Genomic DNA, 16,493 nt, shown 5'->3' on the forward strand with positions numbered 1-16,493 from the left:
AGGTGGCTCGCATGGATTCTAGAGGTGGCTCCCACCAAAGTGTAGCACTTAGTTCCATACAGCACTTTGTTCCATATCAGAAATCAATAAGTCTCATCATGTCATAATATAAACGAAACGAACATCATAACGAAATAACCACAGATATCATCAGAACAGACTGGTCTTATAGTCATACAGAGGCATATAGATTATTCCAATCCTTTACATGAGTTAAAGTAGTTAGTTTACGTGTAACAGAATACTAGTGGTAATCATTAGCAATACATATAACGTATCTCACAAATTGCACATGTGCCATCACAATGCTATTTGTAGGGACAAAATAATTATCTCATAACAATCTTAAACCATCCTTAATAAAACTGAATAGTTCGGAATACATAAACATCATTGTTCCATTTGTTCTCCATGAATCATTCAGGTTAATCTACGGATAACAGAACATTAATAATGTCTTTTAACAGTCATTAATAATGTCTTTCAACAGTAAATAAAACACACTACCATAGTGTTATCCAATTCTGTTAATCCCTTTTAGACAGATATCTACGCCACAAGACATATGTTGAACCAAACAGATGGTAGGAGTCTTCGATAGAACTTTCAAGGTATTATGTTCCCATTTCAAATATCAAGTTCCCGGTAACCGGGATTACTTCACAAACTTTTTCTGTTAATCATTCTCATGGTTTCATAGCTTGTACGCAGTCCTTATGCAGAATCATGGGTAATTTATAGATTGTAGCACATTACCGATAACCATTAATCGTAGGCGGAATACAGAATAGTTTCAGAGTCATACCAATGGATGCCGAATCCTTCTATGTTCACACCAATTCTCAAATACAAACATGTTAACATAATTGCCATGGAAAAACAGAATGTTAATAATAATAATTATTAACGGTAATTGATGTACATTTATAGTACTATTACTCACAGTGTGTTGGTGGAGCATTTATTCCTCCCGAAGCGTGTCCTACACACATATGATGTCACACATTAATTCTCTAAATCATTTCCCTTAATTTCCTTTCTCATTTTCACATGATTCACAATACTCATAACAAAGTCCATTCGCGAATTTTTAACATTATTTCGAAACATCTCAGAAATCCAATTAAACTTGTACATGTATAATTCACCCCACCAATTCCATGATTCTATTTTCAATTTGGGCAACCTCATTATTTATCATCACAACTTAACCTAGGGTGTCCAAGAAAAATAAAGTTTCCATAAAAATTCAAACTTCTCATACCATTACCTTACATCCTAATTTTCTCCTTGATTATACATCTAAGGATCATACTCCATCACCTTAACCCATCAATTGAACCCTCAATGCTTCAAACCCGAAATTCCCAAATCTCATAATTTACTCTATATGCTCAAAAATGCAAATTCGTACATTAATACAATGGAAATACCACAAACCTATCTCTTGATGTAAGTATTGAAGAGTATTAGAACCCTTACCTCAAGAATCAACAAAGGAGCAAGCTTGAGGAGAAACCTTCGCAAATCCGAGTTCCAATCGGGTAAAAACATTGATCTTTTCTTATTCTCCATCCTTGATGCAAAAATCATGGTGGATTGTTGCTCAAAATAGAGGAAATCAAGGTTTTGAGGCTAGGGTTTCGGACTTAGGAGAAGAGGAAAGAAGAGAGGGGAAAGAAAATGTGGAAAAAGATCTCAAAATCCCGTTTTTATGTTGCTGTACTCGCAAAACCCGCTCGAGCGTCCTTATTCCCGCTCGAGCGTACCTGCTCTCAGCACAGATTCCAAAACTTCAACCATGCGTAACTCTCTCATCCGGACTCCGTTTTAGGTCGTTCTTGTGTCCAAATTGAAGCCCCGGAAATAAGCTTTCAAATTGTTCTAACTTCGCATTCAAATTCAAAGTGTGGAAAAAGAAAAGGGCAAAAGAGTGACTATTGGACATAAACAAATTGTTCGAATTAAAGTTTTTGGTCCTGTCTTACTTTACCATCATATAACCTCCTCAATCAATACTCCAAAATAAAATAAGAAGGTTCCAAATACACTGATACAATGCCAAGGGCAATCTTACTTTCCACGCTCGAGCGTCGCTTCCACCGCTCGAGCGCGCACAGAGCAATAAAGCAATCCGCTCGAGTGTCAATTCCTTCGCTTGAGTGGAGATTCACAACTCCCAGAATCTCAGGTTGTCTGCAAAATTGCTGGGAACCCCAAAAGTCCGCTCAAGCGTCAATTCCTCCGCTCGAGCGGAGGGAAAAATTTTGGGTCGTCACAGCACCAACCCATCCAGGGAACCCTAAATGGACGCTTCGTCCGGGACGGGGAGGACTTTCCATTTTGTGGCTTCCCAGAGCCATGGTTGAATGCAGAGAGGAAGTGCGTGCTGGGGTTTGAGATCTTCTTCGACCTGCAGTTATCCGAGGATAATGTTGCCGAAGAGCAGACGGACCCATTAGCTGAGGTTGAGCAGAGCAAGAAAGTGGAGTCTGAGGACGTTGAAATTGAAATGGGGGTAGCACTGGCTTGTCTACTTTTAGATCCTCCGATCGAACAGAAGTGCTTGGGCGATAACTTCTCGGTCTCCATGATCAGGAATGAAACGGCTGCAGGCCTACCAGCAAACATTTTGGATGCATCCATCGCACCCTCTCTCATTTGGAATTATGAAGAGGGATTTTTGTCAAGCAGCACCGGGTCAGGTAGTGAGCCGGAGTCTGATTCCACTAAATCTATTGAGTCGAAATCAGGTTCCAGCTCGTCTGAGTCTGAGTCTGAGTTCGGTAATCTTGGGGGTGATAACCCGGATACCACAGTCCTGTCCAGGTCGTTTTTTTCTTTCTCTTTTGAGTCTGTTGCAACAGAAGAATCAGACAGTTTGGATGTGCTTAATAAGAATGATGTGGGTGTGGTTTCTGAGTACTTTTCTGTGCCCTTGATTTATTGCTTAAATCAAGACTTTCAAAATTTTGATGAAAACAAGGAGGAAGGAATTCCTCCAGTTTTGCAACGCTTAATTAAACAAGAGCAGGAGAGATTTGTTAAACCCTTAATGGATGAAATCACTACTGTGAATATTGGTACTGAAAAGGACCCGCGGCTGTCTAGATCGGGCCCACGTTGTCTTCGGAGGAACGCGAGCGCTTAGTCACTTTATTAAAAGATTTCAAAGATGTTTTTGCGTGGTCCTACGAAGACATGCCTGGAATCGATCCTGAGATTGTACAGCACCGGATCCCTCTTGACACCGAAGCCCGACCCATCAAGCAAAAACTCAAAAGGATCCGCCCGGATTGGGCCCTCAAGATTAAGGAAGAGGTCACCAAACAAATTGATGCAGGGTTCCTGCTGGTATCCGATTACCCGACTTGGTTGGCCAACATCGTTCCGGTGCCAAAGAAGGATGGCAGGATTAGGGTATGCGTGGATTTCAGGGACTTGAACAGAGCCAGTCTGAAGGACGACTTCCCCTTGCTGCATATCGATGAGTTAGTAGACTTCACATCGGGGCATGCTTTGCTTTCGTTCATGGATGGCTTCTCAAGCTACAATCAGATAGTGATGGCACCTGAAGATCGAGAGAAGACTGCTTTCACCACCCCGTGGGGGACATACTATTACAGAGTAATGCCGTTTGGGTTGAAGAATGCTGGAGCTACATATCAACGGGCCGCAACCACGATATTACATGACATGATCCACAAAGAGGTTGAGGTGTACGTGGACGACATGATTGTCAAGTCCAAAGAAAGAGAGGGCCACTACACCGCCTTGCAAATGTTCTTCTAAAGGACCAGAGAATTTCGGTTGCAACTGAATCCTCAAAAGTGTACGTTTGGTGTTACAACGGGGAAAATGCTGGGGTTTCTAATTATACAGAGAGGTATCGAAGTCGACCCTTCCAAAATCAAGGCCATCTTAGAAATGCCACCACCAAGGACTGAAAAGGAGGTGCAAGGCTTTCTGGGTAAAGTGCAATTCATAAGACGTTTATCTCAAAATTAACCTTGACTTGTGAACCACTTTTTGGTCTCTGGAAGAAATGAACGAAGTTCCAGTGGGACAGCCGATGCCAAGCTGCTTTTGAACAGATCAAGGAATACTTACAGAACCCACCCGTGTTGTCACCGCCTGAGCCGAGAAAACCGTTGATTTTGTACTTGTCAGTAACTGAGACTACAATGGGCTGCATGCTCGTGCAAGAGTCTGAGGACAAGGTGGAGAGAGCCATCTATTACCTGAGCAAGAAGATGCTAGAGTATGAGACCCGCTACACACCGTTGGAGAAGGCTTGCTTAGCCTTGGTATGGGCTACCAGGAAGCTGAGGCACTACCTGTTAGCTCACTCCGTAATATCTTTTCGAGAAACCAGCACTTACGGGTAGGCTGGCTCGTTGGTTGCTGTTGCTTTCCGAATTCGATCTAAAATATGTGGCGCGCAAGTCAATTAATGGAAGAGTAACAGCAGAATTCTTAGCCGATCATCCGGTGGAAGAGGGTGAAGCAGTTGAGTACTTATTCCCAGATGAGGCCATTTTGCATATTGACGATGAAACCTGGACGACGTACTTTGACGGAGCATCAAACCAGTACGGGTATGGGATAGAAGTGTTGCTGATAGCACCTGAAAATTCCCGTATCCCTCTAGCCTTCAAACTCCGATTCAAAGTCTCGAACAATGAAGCAGAATATGAGGCATGCATTGCCGGTCTCGAAGCAGCCCTGGAAGTAGGGGCAAAGTGGTTGGACGTCATCGGGGACTCGAACCTTGTTGTGTCTCAAGCAAAAGGAGACTAGAAAGTCAAAGAAGAAAAGATGATAATGTACCACCAGACCTTGGACTTGTTAATTCCTCGGTTTGAGAAGCTAAATTTCGCTCATCTGTTAAGAGCGAACAACAAGTTCGCAGATTCACTAGCAACTCTATCTTCCATGATAAACATCCCGTTTGGAGTCCAGATGCGTCCGATCATCATTGACTAGAAGTTTGCTCCAGCATACGAATCAATTGCTGCCATAGATGAGGTTCAGGACGGGAACCCCTGGTATTACAACATTTGGAACTTCTTGGAGAAAGGCGTATCCACCAGGGGCAAATGCCAAGGATAAAAGGGTAGTTAGAAGAATGGCCGTTCAGTTCATCATCTGCGGGGGTAAGCTGTATAAGAAAAGTCATCTGGGAATGCATAAGCTGTGCGTAGAAGCCGAAGAATCGAAGCGCCTGATGGAGGCCATCCATGGAGGGGAATGTGGTGCACACATGAACGGGGTAATGTTAGCTCGGAAGATTCTCAAACAGGGTTATTACTGGTCTACCATGGAGGAGGATTGTATCGGCTTTGTTCGGCGATGCCACAAATGTCAGATCCATGCAAACCGCATGAACATTCCACCGTCGAAGCTATACAATATGACTTCGCCATGGCCATTTTCGGTTTGGGGAATCGATGTGATCGGGGCTGTCACTCCGAAGGGGTCGAATGGGCATGAGTTCATTCTAGTTGCGATAGATTATTTCACGAAGTGGGTTGAGGCCCAATCTTATGCGGTGTTGAAGGCGTTGCACGTTGCAAAGTTTATCAGAAACAACATCATCTGTCGTTATGGGGTCCCAAATGAGATAATTTCAGATAACGGTTCCCACTTCAAGAGGGAAGTGATTGACTTGTTAGAAAGATACAACATGGCTTTTCATAAGTCATACACATACCGGCCGCAAACCAATGGAGCGGTTGAGGCCGCCAACAAGAATGTCAAACACATACTGCAGAAAATGGTGGAGACTTACCGGAACTGGCCAGATAAGCTGCCGTTTGCTCTATGGGGCTACCGGACTTCAATTAGAACTTCTACTGGGGCGACTCCGTATTCATTGGTTTATGGGATGGAGGCTGTTCTACCTATTGAAATTGAGGTTCCGTCTTTGAGGGTGCTGGCTGAGTGTCAGATAGCCGAGGCAGATTGGCAGCAGAGCAGGTTTGAGGAACTCATGCTCTTTGACGAAAGAAGACTAAAAGCACTGTACCATGTTCAAGGTTATCAGCGCAGAATTGCTAGGGCTTTCAACAAGAAAGTTAAGTCCAGGAATTTGAATGAAGGAGATTTGATGCTTAAAGATAACCGAGCTCTCATCTACAACCCTAGGGGCAAGTTCAGACCCAATTGGACCGGTCCCTACATCATCAAATCTATATGGTCAGGTGGAGCTATCGTTCTGATGGACCTAGATGGCCTAGAGTTCTCACAACCGATCAACATGGACAAGTTGAAGAAATATTACCCCTGAGAGGCTCGTTAGGCCGAAAACCTGAAAGGGCGACCTAGGCAAAAGTTAGGGCATAAAAAATTTGAAATTATAAAAACTAAGCTCGCAAGGTTGAAAACCCGCAAAGGGCGGCCTTGGCAAAAGTTAGAGCGCAAAAGGAGAGTGAAAATACTCGAGTGAACCCGAACCTGAACTACGTAAGGCTTGATTCCCATCTTTGGGATACGTAGGCAACTTCGTCCTGAAGTTTAGCCATAAAATTTTCCCTGATCAACTTTGTCCATTTGATCATCACGACCATCTTTGTCTATTCAGCATTCAAGAGTTCAGTTATGGTCTCCGGTGCAGTGCTTTTCAGACTATGGGCAACTTTCCGTTGCTATACAGTGCCACGGTACTATTCAGACTAGAGGCAACTTTCCAGTTGCTGGGATCCGGGGTTGTGCATCTCAGTGACAGATCTCAGGTGTGTCCAGTTCTGATCCATATCAAAAATGGTTTCGAAAAGTTTTAATAAAAGTTGACTTTGTTCAAATTAATCTTTTTACAACTTAGACCATTTTTGGACCAAAGTGGAAAATTTTCAGTATCCACAACCTTCAATTTCATTGATTTCAATACAGAGTTCTCCTGCTTTTGCATACAAATTGAAGTTGCTTTTTATTACATTCATAAAAAAACTTGAAAGTACTAATAAAGCAATAAATCCGGGGCATAAATAAGTCAAGTATTCCTGCGCCCCCTCCCAGAGCTGGTCGAAGCCTCTGATGCCAAGCTGGGCCCAATCTGTGCCTCTTCATTGAGCCAATCTATGCACTCATCAGACAAAGTGCAACTGAAAGTAGGAGTGGGGGCTAGGAGCTCTCTAGTTCCCCATGCCGTGGCATATCGAGTAAGCTGTGCGCCTCGGACCGGAAATGCAGCAGGGTACTCTATCCCCTCTGGCGGGCAAATCTAGTAATGGCCGAACTGGCGTTGGAACCGGAATGGGAAGTAGAACACACAGTGAGTTAAGTCAATCAACTAAATCTCGGTCTGTTGAGACATGCTGTAACTTATTGCCGGTAGGTTGAGCCAAGGGCACCGCCAAGCAATACGGTCCGCAGACAAGCTGCACATCCAATTGAACCACCATCCCTCATCAAGGGCATCGACTAGGCGTTGTCGGAAGAAGTAGCCACGAGCTGAGTACACTGGGCAAGAGTCCACAATCTGCAACTTATCCATCAACCACACCTGGGAAGGGATGGAAAACGAGAGAATAAAGAATAAAAAGATGTACAATGAGAGAAAAGTGAGAAAAGGGTTTTGTGAAAAAAAAAACGAGCCTGAGGGCCGAGTGATGTGAGCAATACATATGTGAGTTTGGGCGGGAAACATTACCTGTAGCAGTAGTGGACTCCCCGCAAATCTGGTCGTTTCTCGGCAATGGAAAGCGTCCAAGTCCATTAATGTTTCAGCTAATATCATGGCAATGCAGCTCTTGCCCTCCTTCAAACCTTGAGCAACCTCGATCAACTGGACACTAGACCCTCCGAAGCCTGAGGCAAATAGGAAATGAGATAGCATGTACAAACAAAGGGCGTGTCGCCGAAAGCCCTGCCAATGATGATCACCGCGATCACCGGCATCAGAAAATCGGCAAATGAAACTCGGAACATCCAGCATTCCGTCACAAATCAAAGAGCGAGCATCGTGCATCGTGAGCCCACACATTCGCCCTATCGCTTGGGTGTGGCTGAAACGAAGCTGAGGCAAGACCTCTTCGTTGCGCTCAGATTCCATCAAAGCTTGAAAATCCTTGAAGGTAGGACATACCTCTTACTCGCCAAAGCTAAAGACATGTGTACCGGGTTCCAAAACCTTGCCACGGCATGAAGGAACGGAAAGTGCAGCGGGGTACGACTCAGAGTGAATAGTGCATTTATACTGAAGCCCCGAAAATTCAGTTTTTCCGAGCCGTCCAAGTTGGCAATCCAAGCCATGAGATTCTGTGCCAGAAACTCTTCCATTTGGAGCAAATCAGTGTTGAATTAAGAAAAACTACGAAGCTGAGGCCTTTTGTAGAGGATAAGATAGGTGGAGGACAGGTATCAATATTGTGGTGGTTCTTGCCATTTTGACCGGCCAGCCATAAATACAGCCGACCGACCACCATGTTTGGCCGATCGGCTAGTTATAATGGCCGGTGGCCATTTATTCTAGCCGGTGACCTCTTTATTTGGCCGATGGCCTTCCCTCCTATCCTCTGAGTTTTTCCATTTGCTAAAAATGCTGAAAACTTGTGACTGGTTCCACTTCCAGTGTCTTTAGTGGTTGATTTTGCGGAGTCAGGCCTATTGGCTTATCAAGTTGTTGTATATTTGCTTATCGAGTTGTATTTCACTCTCTTTAAGTCTTTATTTGCTTATCGAGTTGTACTTGCACTTGGTTAGCCTATCGAGTTTTTTTGTTTTGCTTATCGAGTTGTAAGTCGGTCCACTACCTGATTATTACGATGCAAGTGCTTAATTTTCAAACAAAGTTCAATTTCATTCACATTGTTATGTGATGCCACGCGGTGCGATGCGTAGAAACTACAAATGTAACACCTTTTTGAACAAAATAACTGTTTCATTTCCATCATGTCTTTGTAAAAATACACAGTCTTGAAAAGTAAAACCTGCTTGAGGCAGTGCAATGTGCTTGAAACTAACAGTAAAAAAAGAAAGTAAAGCAAAAGGAGAGCAGGGCAGCAGAGTATCAGGATTGATACCGGTAACCCCTCCCCCTTTTTTTTTGGGCAACGCACATCCCGCGCCCTGATTCGGGTCAATTATGTGGTTTGGCACCTTCATTACTCAAGACAGTACAAGAAAGTACACTTTCTAATGTTTACTGCCTTTGTGTTGACCTCGAGCCATATCTTCTATGTGTGATGCTCGGTGCGCGCAAAGAGTATCCTTCTTCGTATCCTTTTATATATCTTGCGAATTCCACAAACCACTTCAATTATGCTTTGTTCTGACCGTAATTGTCGCGCACATTTCAAGTTCTTTTTATACACATTGCATGCGTTCTCGCGTTATGCTTTACTTACATGTGTTCAAGTTCCTTTTATACACATTGCATGCGTTGTCGCGTTATGCTTTACTTACATGTGTTCAAGTCCCTTTTATACACATTGCATGCGTTGTCGCGTTATGCATTACTTACATGTGTTCAAGTTCCTTTTATACACATTGCATGCGTCGTCACGTTATGCTTTACTTACATGTGTTCAAGTTCCCCTTTTATACACATTGCATGCGTTGTCGCGTTATGCTTTACTTACATGTGTTCAAGTTCCTTTTATACACATTGCATGCGTTGTTGCGTTATGCTTTACTTACATGTGTTCAAGTTCCCTTTTATACACATTGCATGTGTTGTCGCGTTATGCTTTACTTACATGTGTTCAAGTTCCATCTTCACGTATTGTGCACGTTGTCACGTGTTCTTTACTTACATGTGTTTGCGCCTTCATAGCATTGTTATGCTTGACCGAGTTGCATTGTTACATTTCCTGCTCGATTTGTGTTGTCACGCACTTTCAATTGCATTGTCATGCATGTTGTTAACGATATCGTACCTGTTAAGTTTTCTTTCTCTTTTAGGCACGATATTGTATGTACGGTTCATTTGAAGCTGGTGCAACCAGACGAGCCGCACAGGTATTGTATTCTCTATGTGAGATGTATCGAGAATTGAATAATTCTCTTACATCCTTTCTGCATTGTAATAGTGGTGTTTGTTTCAGTTTTTCAGAGTCAACTTATGGCTTTTAGCTTTGAAAAAGTTATTTTGGACTGCTTGGTTAAACTTATTTCAAACAGCTTCTGATTCTAACAGCTTATTTTAACTCAAAAAAGCTGATTCTGAGAAGCTGCTCACCCCTTGCTTCTGATTATCAGCTTCTGCTGTGGACATGTTAATTTATGGTTATACTCTTAAATTTTTTTATTTTTTATTTTTTTAAAAATAGAAAAAGATTCAAATGGACTATAGATTATTATTATTATTTTTTATGAGAAATGTAGACAAATAAAAAATAAAAATTAATTAAAAAAGCTATTTCACAGCTTATTTAACAAACACTACTCAGCAACTTAAATCTATAATCCAACAGCTACACCAAACTGATTAACAACTTCTAATTAAAGTCATAATCTATAATCTGTTAAGCTATAATCTATAAGTTGTTTTAACAGCTACACCAAACGGGGCCAATGTAGCTTGGTTCTTGCTTAAAACTGTTGCATGTTATGCTTCGTTACAGCTTTCTTTGCATGATCATGAGTTATGTTCGGCTTCTTGCATTGTCAGTTGCATTTTGCCCCTGCCTTCAGGCGCATATCTTTGCTTGTAGCTTGTATGCTTTGTCTAAGTCTTCGGCCTTGTCAAAAATGGGTCGTCTTTGGGCTTTGACACTCACCCCCATCATTGTTATGACTTTCAAGTTCTATCAAAGAGGGGCAACTGTAGACACCCCATTTTTGACCGTCCTCAAGACTTGGACGTCACCATTTGAACACTCGATAATCATCCATGTTCGTGTTCGTTTTGAGTTCTCGGAGGTCTCAGCTACGCGCCTTGCCTCAGGATCTCTCAAATCGGTTGTCTTGTGCTTGGTTGGACCAAACACTTGTTGGTTTTTACTTTGGAAGGTAGAGAATGGCTTGTTGGCCATCCCCACGCCTCACCGGCCATGGCTTGAGGCCACCGGCCGTGTCTTCTTGCCACCGGCCATTGGGGATGGCCGGTCGGCACTTTGTGTGGCCGGCCGACCATTTATTTGGCCGATGGACTCCTTTTCTGGCCGGTACCACCTTTTTGCCTTTTTCAGGCATTATGCATGCTAGCTATGCCAGCTGGAGTGCACGGATTTGTCCTCCATTGTATGGAGGAATTGCACCCTTTACACCCTTTTGGTCCTAGTTTCCTCAAGAAGCTTAGACCCTTTGCTCAAGCTTCTTGAGGAAGCTTGACCCTTTGCCTTAGATTCCTCAAGAAGCTTGGACCTTTAGGTTAGCTTCCTTGATAACTTGACCCCCTTGACCCTTTTGTTTAGCTTCCCTTAGAAGCTTCAAGCCTTCATCTTGCTCTATATAAGGAGACCTTCCCTCTCCTTTGAGGGGGTTCCGCAAAACCAGAGATAATACATATATATCTTATATATACTCCACTCTCTCTCTATATCTCCCTCTCTCTCTTCATTTGTGTGTGTTTGAGGGCCTAAAAGTGTGTTTTCTTCTTAGTTTTGCACTAAAACACATAGCATTACACCATACTTCGGTTGTAGAGGTGTTGAGAGTTTGTTCTTGGAGTTTTGAGGTGGTCTTGATCAGAAGAAGGGGGCTGGACTTGCTGTTCTTGAAGTGCTCTTCAAGGGTAACACTATTGCTTTATATTCCCCAATCTTGCATTAGCTTTTACCCCCCTTTGCATGTTGTTTTGAACTTTGTGTATAACTGAAAAAAGTCTTGTATTTGCATGCTTAAGATGTTTCATTAAGGTCATTTTGGTGTTGGGGGTCGACCTCCCCCTCTTAGGCCTTGTTTGGCCCTTTTGTGCCTTCTTTGGTTGAGCTTTGAATACCTTCGTGTGTTGGTCTTCTCACCACTGAAATTCAGAGGATTTTTAGTGGTCAAGAAGTAGTTTTGAGGTCTTCTATAGGGGAGGGACACCCCTCTCCCTTTGTGTCTCTTTTGTCCATGTTTTTTGCTCATAATGGTAGCATGCATGAGTAGTTGTCTTTGGCTCCATTTCAGAGGTTTTTGGGTGTTGTTAGGTCATAATATGCCTCTGTTTTTGGTCGGAGTAATGGTCCATTTCATGCATTATACACTTGCCTTGTATTCCCCCATTTTGCCTAGAAGTGCATCTTGCCATTAGACCATCATACTTGCATGTTTTCTTCCTAGCTTTGTGAAGCTTTTGGTCATGTTTCATCATGCTTGAGGTCTATTGGGTGTTGATTTGGTCATACCTTTCATGCTTTGTATAGTCTCTTTGCATTCTAGCATGTTGGCATCGGGTGTGTGAGTCATTAGCATGCATTATCTTGGCTATTTCAGTGATTTGGAATCACTTATTAGGTCATTTCAGTCCATATTTTATGCTTACATGTTTACATTTTGTTATCCTTTCAATGCTTTGAAGAGATGTGATCCTATGCTCCATATATAAGCCATTGTGCATACTTATGTGTTTAAGTCTTTGGGGCTTTCATATCAGCGGGTTTTGGGGCATATTTTGATGCATAGAAACTCTATTTTTGGTTGCTTAGTCCATGCCAGGAGTGGTCATGATAGTTGTAGTAGAATGCTCCTTGTTATGCCTTAGTCTTAGGCCCATTGGTATGCATGTTTGCATGAGCATTTGTCCACCATTTCCACCACTTTTGGCCACTGTTTTGGGACATGGTTGAGGCCTCCCATTTCAGTTTAAGACCACCCTTGTATATAGTTGCATGCTTAGCACGATGCATGTTGCATTTCATTAGTTGCATGCTTGCATTATATCTTGTTTGCATGTTTGCATATTGTTTAGCTGAGTGCATCACATAGTTTTGTTGTATGCTTGACATGTTCATATTGCATTAGTTTAGCTTGCATGAGTAAGTAGTGTCATGTTGCATTAGCTTAGCATGCTCATATTGCCTTGCATCACTTCGCATTGTATATGGCATACATGCATTGCATCTTGTTTGGTTTGGGGTGTCAAACCAAACTTGAGGAATGAGGCGTGTTCGTGCTAAAAGTGATGAAACACGTCTCACTCCTCAGTCATCGATGCCCTTGACCTCAACATGATAGGGCATGAGGCATTCATTTCTTTTGTGCATGCATTTACATTGAATGGCAAACTTGGCCTCTTAGGCCATCATGCATCAAAATGCATAATTGATGGCCCGAGGGTCGAGAGCCACGCTCCCTTGAGTCCATTGCATGATAGAGAGTGTGGCCATGCTCATATTTGCTTGAAAATTCTATGTCATACACTGCTTGCCCTTTACTGCTGCCAATTGCAGGATTCTGCAGGATGAAATAGCCAGCCGGCCATTTGTAGTGCCGACCGACCATCAGTGTCTAGCTGATGGTCCAAGATTTAGCTGATGAGCATATTCCCATGGCCGGTGATCTTATTCCTTGGCCGGTGGAAATCCAAAACACTCAGGAGGAAGTTCAAAGCAGTTCTGGAAACTTTCATATCTTTCAGAGGAACAAGGAGTGTAAACAGAGGCAATAGTGGCATGGTACCGAGTTTCCGGGCGCGGCAAATCGAGCATGCATCATCCCATCATTCCGAGGCAGGGCTGCGGCCACCTTCTTTTTATAATTAATTTGTTGATTAATTAGAAGTTTTGTAATTAATTAATTAGTTAGTCAGCTAGTTAATTAGTTAAATCTGTATTATTTATTCGGACCCTCCGAGTGATTGCAATTATGTATTAAGTGCGCGTGAGTGTGTGTATGTCTTCCAATCCCACGTCTTTCTTCCCTTTTATTTACTAGCTTTCGATAGTTAGTTTAGGGCATGTTTAATTTAGCATACCTTATGCTATGCATGCGTGCATCCATACATTTGTCTTGCATGCACCGGGCTCGGCGCATCATACTAACTGTATTGTATTTCAATTCCAAGTTGAATACGTGTTAGCTGTAGCATCATCACATGCCATCTTAGAATAACCGAGCCCATTGTAGCTGCATCTTGCATGCGTTGCATTAGCCATATTAACATGAACTAGGATCATGCATATGATTACTAACTAGTTTTTGTTTTGGCTTGGAGTACTCAATAAGCATTTATGTTTTAGCATCCTTGCATGAGTGTGAGTGTTGCCATGATAACATGCTTGCCATGAGGCTATGTGCTTACGTGTTATAACTGCCTGAATGCCTGTGAGTGAAGGTTGGGTTACTTAAATTGGAACAATGCATTGAATGCGAGTCTTAAGCCCCCCCTCTTGAGAGTGGCAAAACCATGTTTTTCTAAGCCCACTCGAGGGTGGCAAAATCTGTCTTTTAGCCTACTTGCGAGTAGCAAACTGTTTTCAAAACAAACATGAAATGTTTTGTTCCAATTTAGGCGACTTAGTCTATACTTGTTTGCTGTGCGCATCACATAGTAAATCTAGGCTAATAACCGGAATAAGAACGCATAATGTTTTCAAAACTAGATATCATGGTTAGTAGAGGCCGATCTTCGAATCGGGCGAGCGGGGGTGCTCATAGCTGACATTTCCTAATCGTACTCAAGTTCCCGAACCGAGGCAACTTTGGTGATAGCGGACACGTGACCTTAGGCAAACAAATCAGGGTTTCCTAAATTTCCGTCATAAAAAATATTTACGTGGCGACTCTGCATCTGGCAAAGCAGTCCATGTTTGGCACTTATTTACAAAAATCTGTTTTCACAAACGATTTGCCGAATTTGGACTCTTTGGTTCAGATTTAGAACCGTGACAATTTGAGTCTGAACTGTAGTGACCCACAAACGAACAGAACGGGACTCATCCTCCCGGGACGTTCGGGGACGTCTACAGCAGCGTACACCGTCACGTTAACAATGTAGGCACAGTGTAGTGACAGCCTAGTCCCACAACTGGTAAAGGACAATTTTACCCCTTTAGATCAATTTTGAAAAAGTGAGGTTAGTGGCAAATTTGTTATTTTAGCTTCAAACATTATTTCAAACACATTTTTCAATATAACAACTCGAATTAAAATTCATCCCATCTTTCCGAACACAAAAACTAAAATAATCTACTAAAATAATTAGAAAGCCAAAAAATCTTAAAAATAACCATTTCCCTAACACTTACAAAGTTTATTTGCACCTGAATCTTAAACAAAAGATTTTTGAATGTTTGGACCAAAAGCCCTTTAAAATATTGTGAAATATTTCCCATCATTTTAGGTTCTGGAAAGAAAAATGCTTGGAAGCATTAAAAAATGATCATTAGAGGGAGCACTAATGATGTGGCAGTGGGTCCCGCTCACTTTCTATGCCTTATTTTTATTTATTTATTTATTTTTTGTCATTTCCAATATATTAGTACTATTAGTGATATATTTTTTAGTGGTCTAAATCATTGTTGTTCTGAAAAATTATACTATTGCCAATTGTCTTTCCTTCGATCCACTTATCTTTTGTCTGAATTAGTCTTTTTTTAAGTTTTTTTCTTCTTTCTTAGCGACTTGAAATACACTTTAAAATTCATTACTTTTGTTCAACTCACTAAAATTTTTTTTGGATTCATAAATAAGAAAGCAATTAAAAATATGAAAAGCATATATCAAATTGATTAATAACTCAATAATAATTAAAACGTCAAAAATTATCGAGCCTAAACCCAACAATTACTATTAATTACATACCTATAACAATCATTAAACTCAAACCTAACAACCACCATGACAGAAGATAAATTTAACACGCCTAAGCCCAACAATTACTATTATAATTCCATATCTTTGACAATCATTAAACTCAAACTTAACAACCACCATAAAAGGAGATGCAGTAATGTTAAAGACCTCAAAAATTTTATTGAAGTTTTTATCAAATGTCTCACATGGTGTAGGACCCACACAAGGGTCCCACACCTATGCGAGACATTTAATAAAACTTTTAGTAGAATTTTTAAGATTTTTAACATTTTTGTAGAAGATAAATTTAACAAGACATAAGATTCAAACTCCTCTAGAATTCACAACTTCACACCATAAAATGGTACTATACAATTATTGGAATTGGAATCATTGTTGTGCTAAAGACACATCAGTGACTGTTGTGCCTCAATTTAAAGTGCATTATGAGATTATTTTTATAATCTAAACCGTTCATTTTGTAGGGTTTGTTGAGTACTTTATGCTACCGAAAATCATATTAATCGGATATCAATAACTATATGATCGATAATCAAGAAAATAAACAACATGTTTTTCTTTTGAGAAATAGTATAAAAAATATGTAATTCGATCATATAGTTAGTGATATATGATTAATATAATTTTTGATAGGCATAAAATACTTAACAAACCCTACAAAATGTACAGTTCAGATCATAAAAATAAGCCCATAATACATTTCAAATTGAGGCACAACAATTACTATTGTGCCTTTAACACATCAGTAATCCCATTTCTACAATTATCAGACCAAATGTCTTGATTAACTCGCTAAGCTTACACGTTCT

This window comes from Camellia sinensis, chromosome 11 (assembly GCF_055761805.1).
Source record: "Camellia sinensis isolate YWXY chromosome 11, ASM5576180v1, whole genome shotgun sequence".
Taxonomy (NCBI): domain Eukaryota; kingdom Viridiplantae; phylum Streptophyta; class Magnoliopsida; order Ericales; family Theaceae; genus Camellia; species Camellia sinensis.